The sequence below is a fragment of the Monodon monoceros genome, unplaced genomic scaffold, assembly GCF_005190385.1.
Source record: "Monodon monoceros isolate NGI ecotype Baffin Bay Population unplaced genomic scaffold, NGI_Narwhal_1 Super_Scaffold_11, whole genome shotgun sequence".
NCBI classification, from domain to species: Eukaryota; Metazoa; Chordata; class Mammalia; order Artiodactyla; family Monodontidae; genus Monodon; species Monodon monoceros.
Genome location: NW_021703767.1, coordinates 25,937,749 through 25,951,680, shown reverse-complemented (window position 1 = coordinate 25,951,680; position 13,932 = coordinate 25,937,749).

Genomic DNA, 13,932 nt, shown 5'->3' with positions numbered 1-13,932 from the left:
GCAGGCGGACTCTCAACCACTGCGCCACCAGGGAAGCCCTATCCTGAATATATTTACTTATCTGATCAATCTCTGTGTGTGTTACCAATTTTCCATTGCCACTCTTCCCCCTGCAGGTGCCCTCTTCAGCCCACTGGGGCTCCGACACCCCACATCCAGGCTCTTATCTCTGCTGATGCCCCCATGGGTGCCCTCCTCACCCCTCTGGCGGCCTGAGAGCCTGCACGAGCACCCCCCCCACCTGCTCCAACTCTAACACCCCATACCAGTGGCCCTACCCCTCTACACTCCTGTGGACACCACCCTTGTTTGTCCCATCTAATAGCTCTTAGACTGAATTGTTCCAGAAGGAAAGGAAAAAGGGCAACATAAACTTTGTGCATTTTCTTAGGTCATTTTGCTGGTGCTACTTCTAGTATCTCCAGTCATGAGATTTTACCTAAGTTGACTGGTCAGAAGAACTTGGCGGCACACCCAGACGTGTGGCCAAGCTGCAGGCTGCAGCAGACAGGGATTCTTGCTTTCCAGCAGTGAGTAATTGGATAGGTCCTCTTTTTACTTCTAATGAGCAGTAAGTTACTGGTAATGAGTAAGAAGAAGGTTATTTAACTAACAGTTTCAGATCTTGTTCTAAAGTTTCTTTGTAGCTAACTAGGTTTCCATTTCAAATTCACTTAGGTATGAGATTGGAATTAGGCTTCATAATGAGCTTCCTTGCTGGTCCCATGTTAGTCTTCTTCTCAATGGTTCTAGGGTATGGTACAGAAATATGTCATTTCTACAAGAGATTAATATAATATAATGTACTGTAATGTAATATATAATGTAATGTAATGTAATATAATGTAATATACTATAATATAATAAATATAATATAATATAATTAATATAGGACATTTGGGGTTTTGCACACACTTGCCATTTCCTTCTGTTGACAGAGGAAATTCCATCCACACTGCACAGTCCCTTGAATATATATGACTGTGATCATATTTGACTTTTTCGCCTCTGTTTTGAAGAAACAGTCAGGAGCTGTGGAGTATGTTTTTCCCTTTATTTTCTAGGTAAAGCAGTGGGCATTTATAAGCTTTGACATTTCGTAGCAATGAGTTTGCTAAAACTGCCTTTTTGATATAAGAAAGGCACTTGCTGTCTTCAGGTTCTGATGGGAACTATTCTTGTAGCCTATCCAGGTTGCCTTCCAGAATGAGGACAGATAAGGCACCCTCTGGATTCATTAGCAGTTGTCCCGGTTCAGACTAAATCTTGCATTGCCTAGCAGGAGAAACTTACCCTGGCTTTTCTTTTCCCTCTGTTTTCCTCTCCTGGCTGTTTCTGTGGTCCCTCAGAGTGTGGATAAATGTCCTACAATTCCTTTAGACAGAGAAATAAAAACTAGGAGTCCAGACAGAGGTGGTATCATATCATGGGAGCTCTGGAAATGAAATCAGGAGATTTGCGGTTCAGTCTTTGCCTCTGTGGCTAAAAAGTTCTGTAGAGGGCCTCCCTGGTGGCGCAGTGGTTGAGAGCCTGCCGATGCAGGGGACATGGGTTCATGCCCCGGTCCTGGAAGATCCCACATGCCACGGAGCGGCTGGGCCTGTGAGCCATGGCTGCTGAGCCTGCGCGTCCGGAGCCTGTGCTCCGCAACAGGAGAGGCCACAACCGTGAGAGGCCCGCGTACCGCAAAAAAAAACCAAAAAAAAACTGTAGAATGTTTGGAAGCTTCTTAAGCAATTTAGGCCAGCTAAGGGGATGAGACTAGATCAGCAGTTTCTAACTGGCACTTTGTAGATACCCAGGGCCTGTAGGTCACTCAGAGCTGCTTTCAGGGTTCATGGTAGCAGTTTTGGGGAACTGGGGTGATAGTCACTGAGAAGGATGTAAAGTGGGCTGTGCTGTGATAATCTCCATTGTCTTTCACTTAGAGCAGCAGCAGCTCAACTTTCATATATATTACACCTTAGTTGTACTTGACGGATTTTTTTTTTTTTGAAGAAAGCATTCTCGTAAAATAAAACAAGAGCAAATCAAATAAAACTTATGAGACTCTCAAAGTCCCCTTTAGCACCACATATTTAGTGGTCTCCTATGGCGTTTATGTATCTTACATGCTGGTTCACTTGTTCTCCGAGATGAGCCCCATCTGTATCGATCTGGGAGAGAGATTCCATCTGTACTCTGATGAAGGGCAGCAGAGCCCTGCAGGACATGAAATCTGCTGGCTTGGACTTTGTTCGAACAGGTATGAGGATGAGAAGAGGCGGAAGAAGCAAAGGAAATGGGGTTTTGCATGTCACTAGTTCAACTCCTCCAGCCTTTTCTGTTAAGTGAGGGAAGCTCCCTGATCTCTGTAGGGCAGCAGCAGTGCCCAGGACCCCACATTTTTTGGGGTGCGTTTGTGAGAAGTAGTGTGGCAGCAACAGTGGGGAGAAACTCAGCAGGGGGCCCAGATGCTGCCCTTCCTAGTCTCTGAGCTATCTGATCAGGACAAAGGGAGCCAACTCCCCGAAACGAGCTAGCCAGCAATTTAGTTATTTACCTGGTTAGTCGTGGGGCACTCCTGAGCTCTTCTCCCACCCAGCACTGTGTACATTTACCTCAAGAATGTGCTCTTTGGGCTGGTGGTGGTTGAGATTGAGTGATATCTTTCTCTGATGCAGAATAACTGTCTGGAGAGTTATTTGTAGGGTGGAGGTAGGAGAGAGCAAGGAGAATAAGAGCGGTACACCAAACATTCAATGTTATAAAACCTTCAGTGATTTATCTAAAATTACTGCGTATTGAATCTACTCGGGGCCATGTACATCTTTTACTTTTTGTATAAAACTCGGTCTTCAAATAATTTAAGACCAACACCATGTTAAGAGAAAAAAAGAGAATTAGATAACTGTCTTTCTTACACAAAGGATTATTTAAAAAATAATGAAAAGCTGTTCCTCTAAGCCCTCTTAGAACACACGGAAAAATTCAGAATAGTATAAGAACCTCTTGAGTACACTTCCTTCTCTGGAAATCAGAGACCTGAGCTGAGGGGTTTGAGGTAGTGCTGCTTAGAGGCAGCTGCCTGGATGAGGTAACGCCGGATCCATGGTTTCCAGACTTATTAAATTCATGGAATATTAAAATAAACATGTGAATCAATTGTGATGATTAATTTTATGTGCTAACTGGCCTTGGCTTTTGTGCCCAGTTGTTTCAACACCAGTCTAGATGTTGCTGTGAAAATATTTTTTAGACGTGATTAATATTTGAGTCAGTAGACTTTGTACAAAGCAGATTATGCTCCATAACTCCCTAATGTGGGTGGGCCTCATCCAATCAATTGAAGGCCTTAAGAAAAAAGACTAAGTTTCCCTGAAGGGGAAGGGAATCTGCCTCCAGACTGCTTTTAGGTCCAAGACTGCAACATCAACTCTTGCCAGAGTTTCCAGCCTGCAGCACCCACAACTGAGTAAGCCGATTCCCTAAAATCAATCAACCCCTTCCCCACCCCATCTCTCTGTTTGTCCACCTACTTACCTACCAACCTACCTATCTACCTATCCGTGTTGGTTTTGTTTCTCTGCAGAGCTCTGAATAATGCACCAACATAAGATTGTGGTTTTAATTTTTACCAATAAGGACTCAAAACCAAACAAATAAATGAAAATGAAAACCAATCATCTACTGTTATCACTTCATGAAGGAAAGAACAATTTTCTGCTCCCATAATAGGAAAGAAGTAATCTCAGAATAAAGGAGTTCTATTAATTGAAGAAATCATGTCCTACCAAACAGCTTACTGCACTGACTTTACATTTTTCATTTTCCATTCACAGGTGGAAATGTCTGAGCCAGTCTTTAGGAGTTGTGCTCGGGGTGACCCAGCTTCTGATTGTGTGGGAGAACAGCCCCACTGTCACTCCTAAGAGAACAGTCTCCCCAAATACTTCTCCCTGATAAGAGAATGTGGGAAAGTGATGAGGTGTCAAGACTTACTGTCCTTTTTTCCGTTCCACAAACAGTACCTAGAGAATTGTAGAGTTGTTTATGAGCCGTCTCTTCTCTTTTTTTTCAGATGGTCATAGAAATATCTTGTTGTAAAAGCACCTCACTGTTTCTTCTTAATGAAACCACACTTCCTTTATGTCCTTTCAGCTCAGTTCTGCTGTTCATGCAGAGGCCGAGGGAATTTTCCCTTGCAAGTTTCTTAAAATTCATTATCCTTACAGAGTGTAAGAGCTGGAACTTCCCCTAAAGATCACAATGTTCAAGTCTACTTTTGACAGGCGAGATAACAGAGGCTAAGAGAGGTGGAGTGGAGACCAGGAGTGGCAGAGGAGGGTTAGACCCCAAGTTCCCGACTTTCAGTAGAGCAATGGCCTTGCTCATTAAAACTTCCTCTTCTGCCGTCATCACTTTCATTTCAGTTGACTCTTTCCCCCAGAAGAGCCCTTCTCCTTTTACCTCTCCTTTTCTTTGCTTTGAAGTTACAGATCTGAAACTCAGTGTTTAGCTATGCCCTGGCTTTTTTCCACGTTCTGTGTACGGATGGGCTCTCATAAGCCTCCTTTTATCTAGGTTTCGCATTTCCCCACCTTCCTCTGCTGAAGCTTGATACCAACTGACCTATAAGGGTTTGCCCTTCAAAACAGTCTTAGTCAACTCTTGCCTGTAAGACCAATTACCGAGAGGACAAGTGAAAATAATTGCTTGGAAATTATTGCTTAAATTAAAGCTACAGAATTCATTTTGTTTCCTACATGCTATTTATAGGATCTTTTCAAATTTCTCATTTTCCACACACTTGAAATTTTATCTATTGGGTAGGGTTTTGTGAATTTTTTTTTTTTTTTTTGGTACGTGGGCCTCTCACTGTTGTGGACTCTCCCGTTGCGGAGCACAGGCTCTGGACGCGCAGGCTCAGCGGCCATGGCCCACGGGCCCAGCCGCTCTGCAGCATGTGGGATCCTCCCAGACCGGGGCACGAACCCGTGTCCCCTGAATCGGCAGGCGGACTCTCAACCATTGCGCCACCAGGGAAGCCCAGTTTTGTGAATTTCTGAGCCACAAATTTATCTGAGTTTCAGATTCTGATTTATTTTCAGTAGTGCTCTCAGTTTAGTTTACTCCAATTGCAAAAATACTCCATCTCTGTAGGTATTTACAGTAACAAAATCTGAATGCAAATTTAGAGAAATTCAATCAATGGTGAGTCATGGGTGCCAATCTCCACCTCATCTAAACAGTCTGGCAACCCTTCCAGTTGTAGCCAGGACTTTTCTCATTCCTCAAGAAGTAGCTATTCACCCCTTCCCTTGAGCTTCTGACCCCATCATCTTTTCCTTTTCTTTCATAGAGAATAGAAACAGCCAGGTAGGCACTTTCTCAACTTAGCCTCCAATGAATCTCCTTCAAATACTTTCATCTGCAGTTTTACCTTCTGTCCAATATCAAAGCCTGAGATGATCCTTGGCCTCTTCAAAGACAATTCATTCTAGGTGTGCCACATTGTTCTGCCTCTTCAGTACTTTACTCCTTTGATTACTGCAGCCTCTCCATCTTTAGCCTTTCCACTAGATGTGTCTTCTCAGTATTTACTCATGTTTAAGTATTGATACTCCCCAACTTGAAACAAAACAAAAACCTTGGACCCACCATCGTGACTTCCTCAACTTTATTTTATGGTTAGACTTTTTAGAGCTCATACCCCAAATCCACTATCCTACTTGCCCACACACACTTCAAATCATTATGATCTACTTTTGCTCCCATAGTTCCCGTAAAACTATTCTCATTGAATTCCTAGTTGCTAAATCCAGTGGACCTTTTTCAATCCTTATTTAATTGCTGGGCAGAATCCTTTTCAGTTGGCCAATATAGCTTTGTTGGCTTTTATATCTCTTAGACCCAAAGCCTACAGGGTTTGTTAAGAGTTCCTGCAACACAATCTCAATTTGATGAAATAATTAAAATGGAAAATAGGTGGGAACCCAATGGTGAAGTCTTTTAATGCTGAGCTGTGAGGATTGATTTTTATTCTCTAGGCAGTGGTAATCTATAAAAGGCCGAGGAAGGAAGTACAATAGTAATATCACATCTTTTGGGAAGTAAACTCTGGGGCAGCGGATGGTTTGGAGCAGTGGTTTGCAAAGTGCTGTGTAAAAAAGCAGGATCAGCGGCACCTGGGACTTAGTTAGATGAAATTCTTGGGTCCCACCCTGATCTACTGATTCAGAAATTCTGGATGTGCAGCCACGTGACGTATGTTTCATGAAGCTCAAAGTTAGAGAACTACTGGTGTGGAGGAGAAACAGAGACAGAATAAGTACTAGTCATCAAAGGCCTAAAATAGAGTCACAATGTTGTGGAGAGTGGGGTATGTGAAAAGAATGTGCAGTATTCAGTCACTGGATGAGGGCCTTAGACATTTTTTTTTTGTAACTGCTGACATAGAGAACACGCAATCCTGGTGCTGCCTCTGAAGTCTTATTCACTCCTTCATTCAACATATGCTTACTGTGCTGGGGTCATTTCGTATGACCAGGGAGAACACAGGCCAAGCTCAGAGCTAAAGTTATGATCATCACTGGTTTGTATTAGATCACTTCCTGCAAGATCCTGGTAGATACAAACTGTGAGCACTGACAGTAATTCGTGGAGGACAGAGAGAAGTGCTCCAAAGTCACCCCACCTATGAACAATGAACACTTTTAACAGGAAAACAGGGCTTCCCTGGTGGCGCAGTGCTTGAGAATCTGCCTGCCGATGCAGGGGACATGGGTTCGAGCCCTGGTCTGGGAAGATCCCACATGCCGTGGAGCAACTAGCCCTGTGAGCCACAATTACTGAGCCTGCGCGTCTGGAGCCTGTGCTTCACAACAAGAGAGGCCGCGATAGTGAGAGGCCCGCGCACCGCGATGAAGAGTGGCCCCTGCTTGCCGCAACTAGAGAAAGCCCTCGCACAGAGACAAGAGACCCAGCACAGCCAAAAATAAAATAAATAAATTAAAAAAAAAAAAGAATCCGCCCGCCAATGCAGGGGACACGGGTTCGAGCCCTGGTCCGGGAAGATCCCACATGCCGCGGAGCAACTAAGCCCGTGCGCCACAACTACTGAGCCTGTGCTCTAGAGGCTGCGAGCCACAACCACTGAAGCCCACGCGCCTAAAGCCTGTGATCCGCAACAAGAGAAGCCACTGCAATGAGAAGCCCGTGCACCACAACGAAGAGTAGCCCCCACTTGCCGCAACTAGAGAAAGCCCTCGCACAGAAACGAAGAGCCAACACAGCCATAAATAAATAAATTTTAAAAAAAAAGGCAAAATTCCTTTAAAAAAAACAAAACAGGAAAACAGACATGTACATTACCAAAAGATTTAATTTCTCTTTACAACCTTCGCATGTTTCAGCTGACCCAAGGCAGACCATGTGGTCCTGAGGGATAGTTCAGCTATGTGGTGGCTCTCAGCACTTCACTTTTATAAACCAATTCTGTAAGATCTCAGAGCGGGAGAAAACTGAAATGAAGTGTAACAGGGTTCTCAGTTGCAAGCCAGAGAAGGCAACTGGTTGATTTAGGCTGAAAAGGAATTTATTCAATGGGTAGATATTGCCCAGCAAGCTTGGAAACCAGGCAGCAACAAAGGTGATTCATCAGCTACTAGGTTCATGGCCAAATTCTCAGAGCAATGGCTACTCAACACCAGATGCTAGGAGCTTACTGTTGTCCCCATTGGATATACCAGATGTTTCCCCTAGTGATAGACGCTGCTGCTCTCAGCGTGGATCCTCTCCTACCCAGTTTCTTTGCTTCGCCAATTAGGGTGCGGTGTCCCAGTTGCAAGGGAGGTTGGGTGAAGTTTTTGCTTCCACAGGTAAAAGTCGTCTGTGCCATTTGAACACTGGAATGGGATTCAGATGCAGAGCACATGTCGCCCCTCCCCCCCCAAAGAAAAATACACTGATGTAAACTTGCAAGTCGTGTGGAACTTTACAAGGGACCTAAGACATCATCTAGATCAGATTCCAAAGATAAAACCTTTTAAAACCTTTTAATTAATAATTTAGAACACCAATATATAAATGATTTAAAAGGCGTTCTGCCTGCAGCTCCCCCTCCTTTCTATTCATCATACTCACACCTACTTACCAGTCTCTAAGACACCTACAAAGAATTCTGGGTCCTGTAATGACATTTAAAAATGAGGGCGAACAAATCATTTTACAAGTACTTTGAAAATTCTTGAGAAGGCTCAGAACCTGTGCAGGAACAAAGATGATGAAGCAGAGGCTTACATTTTACCAACTGTTGGCTCTAGCTTAGTGAATTCAGGCTTAGAAAAGTTTAAGCGATTAATTTCCCTTAACGTCACAAAGCAGTTAAAGCTAAATAGGAGAACAACTTCATTTGTGGTCTGGCGCTCTTTCCAGTACTTTCTCCAAACCAGACTCTCTTGGTCTTCATTGCCTCTTCTGGAAAACAAAGTGGTCTTAGACTGTTAGACTTTGAAGAGAACTTCAAGGACGATCAGTATTCTTTGCAACCCATTAAATGTTTCAATTCTCAAACATCCCTTATTTTGTAATCTTCCTCTTATCTCTTGAACAACTGTTTCCTAGTTTCAAATTATTACAAGGTATATAAATTACTTTAAAAATCATTTGTGGGAAAAATGATAATTAAAAACAAAATTCAGATTCATAGTGCTAACCATGAGTAATTTTGAATACTTTATTATTTTAATACCCTTTTAAAGGCCAACTTAAAAATATTCACAACAGCTTTATTCATATAACCTTAAACTGGAAACAACTCAAAAGTCCATCAACAGGATGAATGGATAAACAAATTATAATACACACAAAAGACTAGTCAGCTAAAAAAGAGGGAATGAACTACCGAACCCTGCATTAATATAGATGAATTTCAGAGCAGCTGGCTGAGTGAAAAAAGCCAGAAGCAAATGAGCACATCCTGTAGAATAATATTTATGTCAAGTTCTAAGGGAGGCAAATGCAAATTACGGTGATAGAGATCAGAACAGTGGAAAGGAAATGGAGAGTGAAGAGATTAGAAAGGGGCCCAAAGAGGGGATGGTTACACAGTTGTATACACTTATTAAAACTCAAACAACACACTTAAAATCTGTCTATTTATTGTATGTAAAAAGTACACTCCAAATTAAAAAGTTGTATAGACATCTAGAAAGCCACAGGAATCTTATTTTCTGCTTCTGAACTCTTGGGACAGAGGGAATATTAAGTATCAAAGAAAGAGTCTCACAAAAAATTAAGAAACTGTTAGATAACAATTCTAAGTATAGACTCCCTAATCATGAAAAACAAAACTTTTCATTTGGGTCAATAATTTAAAGAAAATATACGGACACAAAAATATCCACTGAAGCTAGCAGATAATAAAATATTTATTTTATTGTTGTAAAATTAAAAATAGTAGACAAGCATATGTAGTTACAGTTCCAAAGCAGAGCAATACAAATATATAAATTATTGCAGTTTTAAAAGGAAAATATAACAGCCAAGTAATGTCTAAATAAACTTTTTTGAAACCAACTTGGTTTTCATCACTGCAGCTTCATTTTCTTTTCTCAAAGGTCTTAGACAATTTTGTATGAATTTCTACTCAAGTTTAAAGCAACATTAACACACACACAAATTGTAAAAGTATGAATGGCATTTAACAGAAGTCACTACTGAACACTTTCTAAAATGCCTCTTTTGGAGGCAGTAGAATGGAAATAAACATCCTACACGTTTGAAAGAAGAAACACACACTTACTAAAATTCCCTTTGCTTTCTGTGCAGTTGAGGGAAGTTCAACTAACACTTTTTCTGAAGGGAGGGTGGAGGGCAATACTCATCTTCATGATTTTTAAACTTTTTAATTTGGTAGGATTAAAATTGTGGACTAATTCAACATCACTGAAATGCATTAGTAATCTGGATTATTTTAAACTAAAAAGAATAGGAAAAGCATATGTTACAAACTAGGTGCTCAAGAAATCTCAACGCTAGAGACTTGCTATGATATGGTTCATAGCAAGGTGACCAAGCTGCTTAATAGGTTAGACTACATTATCATAAGGAGAGTTATGAAAGGATGAAGTGAATGAAAGTACTTAAGACGCTGGACAGAACCTTGTTATTCCAAGCACAGTATTACAGCCCCCCTCCAAGATACCTTTACTTGTGCCAGAGCCTTATTACCTTATTATTTTGGTAATAAACTCTCTCCCACCCCACCACCACAAATTTCCTCAAATAATTATTTCCACCAACCTAAAGTTAAAAATGCAATTGAACACTGAAATGAAATCAATTATCTTTGCTTTACAGCCACATCTGAACAAAAGATATTTTAAAAAAATCTATTTGTAGAGTACTAAACTTTTTATTAAGTACTTAAAATTACTCACATATCTTACTTTAGCATAAAAATAACACTACAAGAACTTTACACTGTACCATTTGAAAATTTTTTATGTCACGTAACTTTATTTTATGGTCACTAACCTGAACCTCCTACTAAGCTACACAAATAATTTCTTTAAAAGTTCCTACTGAGGTTTTGAGCATATACATTTTGTATTACATTTTACAACATTAATAACACTAGCAGATTTCTTCCAAAACAAAACAAAATAAAGCCAAAACTGGTAAACATTAACACAGACATTCATCCCAAAATATTAAAAAAAAAACAAAATGTGGCAAAAACTGACCGAAAGACTCAACATTGTAAACACCTAGGTAAAAAAAAAATATAAACAAAAAAGAATGAACTTTAAACCATTTTCAGCAGTAAAGAATACAGTAGAATAAAAAACCCGAGAAATCTCAAGATGCTTGTCAAGATGCCAATAACAAAACAATATATTTTGACTATATTTCTGAAATCACTTTCCAACATGAATTTATTTTAAAAACAATCCTCAAATGCATATAAAAATGGGCACTTTGTGGTGAAATGAACATATAATTTGAAAAACTAACAACATTTCTCTGCTCCAACACTGTGTGTAAGCAACTACATAATGGAAAGAAACACTATCCTGCTGCCTGCATGCATCATCTATTATTGATCTCTTAAGTGCATGCCTTTAAGAAAAAAAAAGACTAATTTGGATACTAAATACTAGGATCAAAGGATAATAATCGCAAAGTAAATAGGTTTTTAGCTTAAATAAAAGGCTGCAAGCATTTTAAATCTTTAAAGAGAACAATCTTGTGTGGTCAAAATAACTTTAAACAACTGATGTTTTAAACTTAATTCAACTTGTCTAATTATGAAATCTAAAGTGAAAAAAATATTAGTCTTATTTCACTCCCTTTAATCATATAAGCTGTGAAGATGTCAATAATGGCTGATTAGCAATCTCTTTTTTTTACCATTTTTGAAACTAAAGGTATATGTGAGGTTTTCTTCTAAACTTCCTCAAAAAGTACCAACAACTCTGCAGAAAAATAGCCAAGCATGGTAACCAATATTTGCGGTATTTCATGTTCTCTGAAAACTCAACTCTATCCCTTACCCTTATTTTAGCATATACAATAATTGAATATTCAAGAAAACTAACATAGGAATATAAAATAAGTTTACCAAATATTTGGATAAGCTGCTGTGCAAAATACTTTTTTCAAAAATTTTTTTTAACTAGGATAGCCTTCCAAATTAAGTACTAGTGCAAGTACCAGCACCGCAGGTATTTTTTAAGAGCACCTTGCCTTTGAAGGACTTAAGTAAGAAATATCTAAATGGAATAAATTAGAGTCCTCAATTAACACCTTGGTATATACACCCCCATCCAATTGTGCCAAACTCATTAGTAATGCTATAAATTTGCCAGAAACTCTAAGAAATAAGCAAACACTTTCTTTGGATAACACTGTTATATTTGGGACTGCACCATATGGCTCATGTTCTGGCGACAAGCTACTACTTACATCAAAGGCAACACATCCCAAACTTTTATGACTGTCCCTAAGTGACCTAAATAGAACCACAAATGTGTAGAAGCACCCTGGCTGGGAAGATTCTTAATGAATTATGCCAAAAAAGAGTAAAGTCAAATTTGAAAATCTGACCATAACAACGAAGCACTGAGATACTTATCGGCTTCATCAGGAAATGTCTTTATTCAACTTATAGTTTATAGATTTTGATATTGCACACATTCAATTAAAGCTTATCACAACTAAGGCAATGCATTCCCACTCCCTGGGTTTTTTTTTTTTTTTTTTTTTTTTTGTGGTACGCAGGCCTTTCACCGCTGTGGCCTCTCCCACTGCGGAGCACAGGCTCCGGATGCGCAGGCTCAGCGGCCATGGCTCACGGGCCCAGCCGCTCCGCGGCATGTGGGATCTTCCCGGACCGGGGCACGAACCCGTGTCCCCTGCATTGGTAGGCGGACTCTCAACCACTGTGCCACCAGGGAAGCCCCCACTCCCTGGATTTTAAATTCATTCTGGGTGACTCAAAGGACTGAGAGAAGTTGAAAACATCTTTGAAAAGCTCCCTCCGAAAAGCAGTTATGTCGTATTTCAAAGAAAACAAAATCAGTGAGATATCAATTGATATCCTCAGGCAAATTTAACACATTTTAGCGTTACAAAAAGTTGTTTTCTACTTGATTGAGGTGTTTCTTTGCTTAGTCAAATACTCTTTGTGTTCAAGACTAAAATCTGACCCAAACCAGGGCAGGCTGCCAAATTTAAGGCAGAAGTTATTCATATCTTTATGCGTGAAACTGCCAAGTTAATGGGCTTTTCTGTGGATTCTTTCAAGCAAAGGATCTTACCTCATAAATACATTCTAAGTACCAGTTGAAAACAGAATTTAGAGCCCATTTTAATTCTGCATTGGTTATAGCTTTTACTATATTATTTGAAAACTTATCTAGCTGTTTGAGACAAACTATTTGTTCAGAATTCTTTGGAAACATGATAGGCAATAAGAGTATCCTCTTAAAAACGGACTTTTTTTTTGAATTAGAGTTCTGTTTTTCTGTGACGAGCAATCTTCTCTTTTCCTTTAGATTCTAAAGTTTAGAAAATGCTTTCTTTGGGCACTACTTTCAGTGATGTTGATAACAGAATTTGGACAGTTGAAGGATTCTTGAACTTTTATCTTAAGTGGTACACAAAATGATTTTAATTTTTTTCAAAGATAGGACAATTTCATGACATATTATATTTGAAGATAGACATTACATTTGACTTGGAAGTGAGACTTGACTTAAATTCTGTCCAAATCTAACACATCAAAGTCATTAGAATGAAAGTAATAATGATGTAGAATAGGCTTTTACTTCTATGGAGACAAGCTGACATACAGAAACTAGATTAGCATTTTCTTCTTGGACTCATAACTGTTTTTGTTAGAAAAAAATAATGTCTTTTATTTTCCTGTATACTTGCTTTAAAAAGTTATTAATTCCTCAAAAAGTTTAATAAGAGTTATTAGAAGTCAAAACAATTCAACTAGATAGATTTCTATGCCAAAATACATTTATCTTTGGAAAATAAGATAACAGCTGTAAAAACATTATTAAGAGAATAAAATGCAGTGATCTGAAATATGGGTAACATTCACACATGAAAGTGTAAATATAATATACAGAGCCATTCAAATACACATTTATAAACAGAATGAAAAGGTACCTAAAATACTATTTTTATATATAAAATTTTCATATTAAAATATTGCTCAATAAATAAGAGGTGATATTATGAATTCTATTTACCTCTTAAATGTTATCTTTAGTAGTTTAGACTAACCTAAGAACTTTAACCTTCTGTTGTTCTGACAGGTGAATTACATTAAACCATGTTTAACAAAGTCACACTCTAACAGTATATTTAAGTAGTCACATGTGGTAAAAGTTAGGGAGGGCTGTTTAGTAATTATGGGAAAAAAGATTTCCCAAA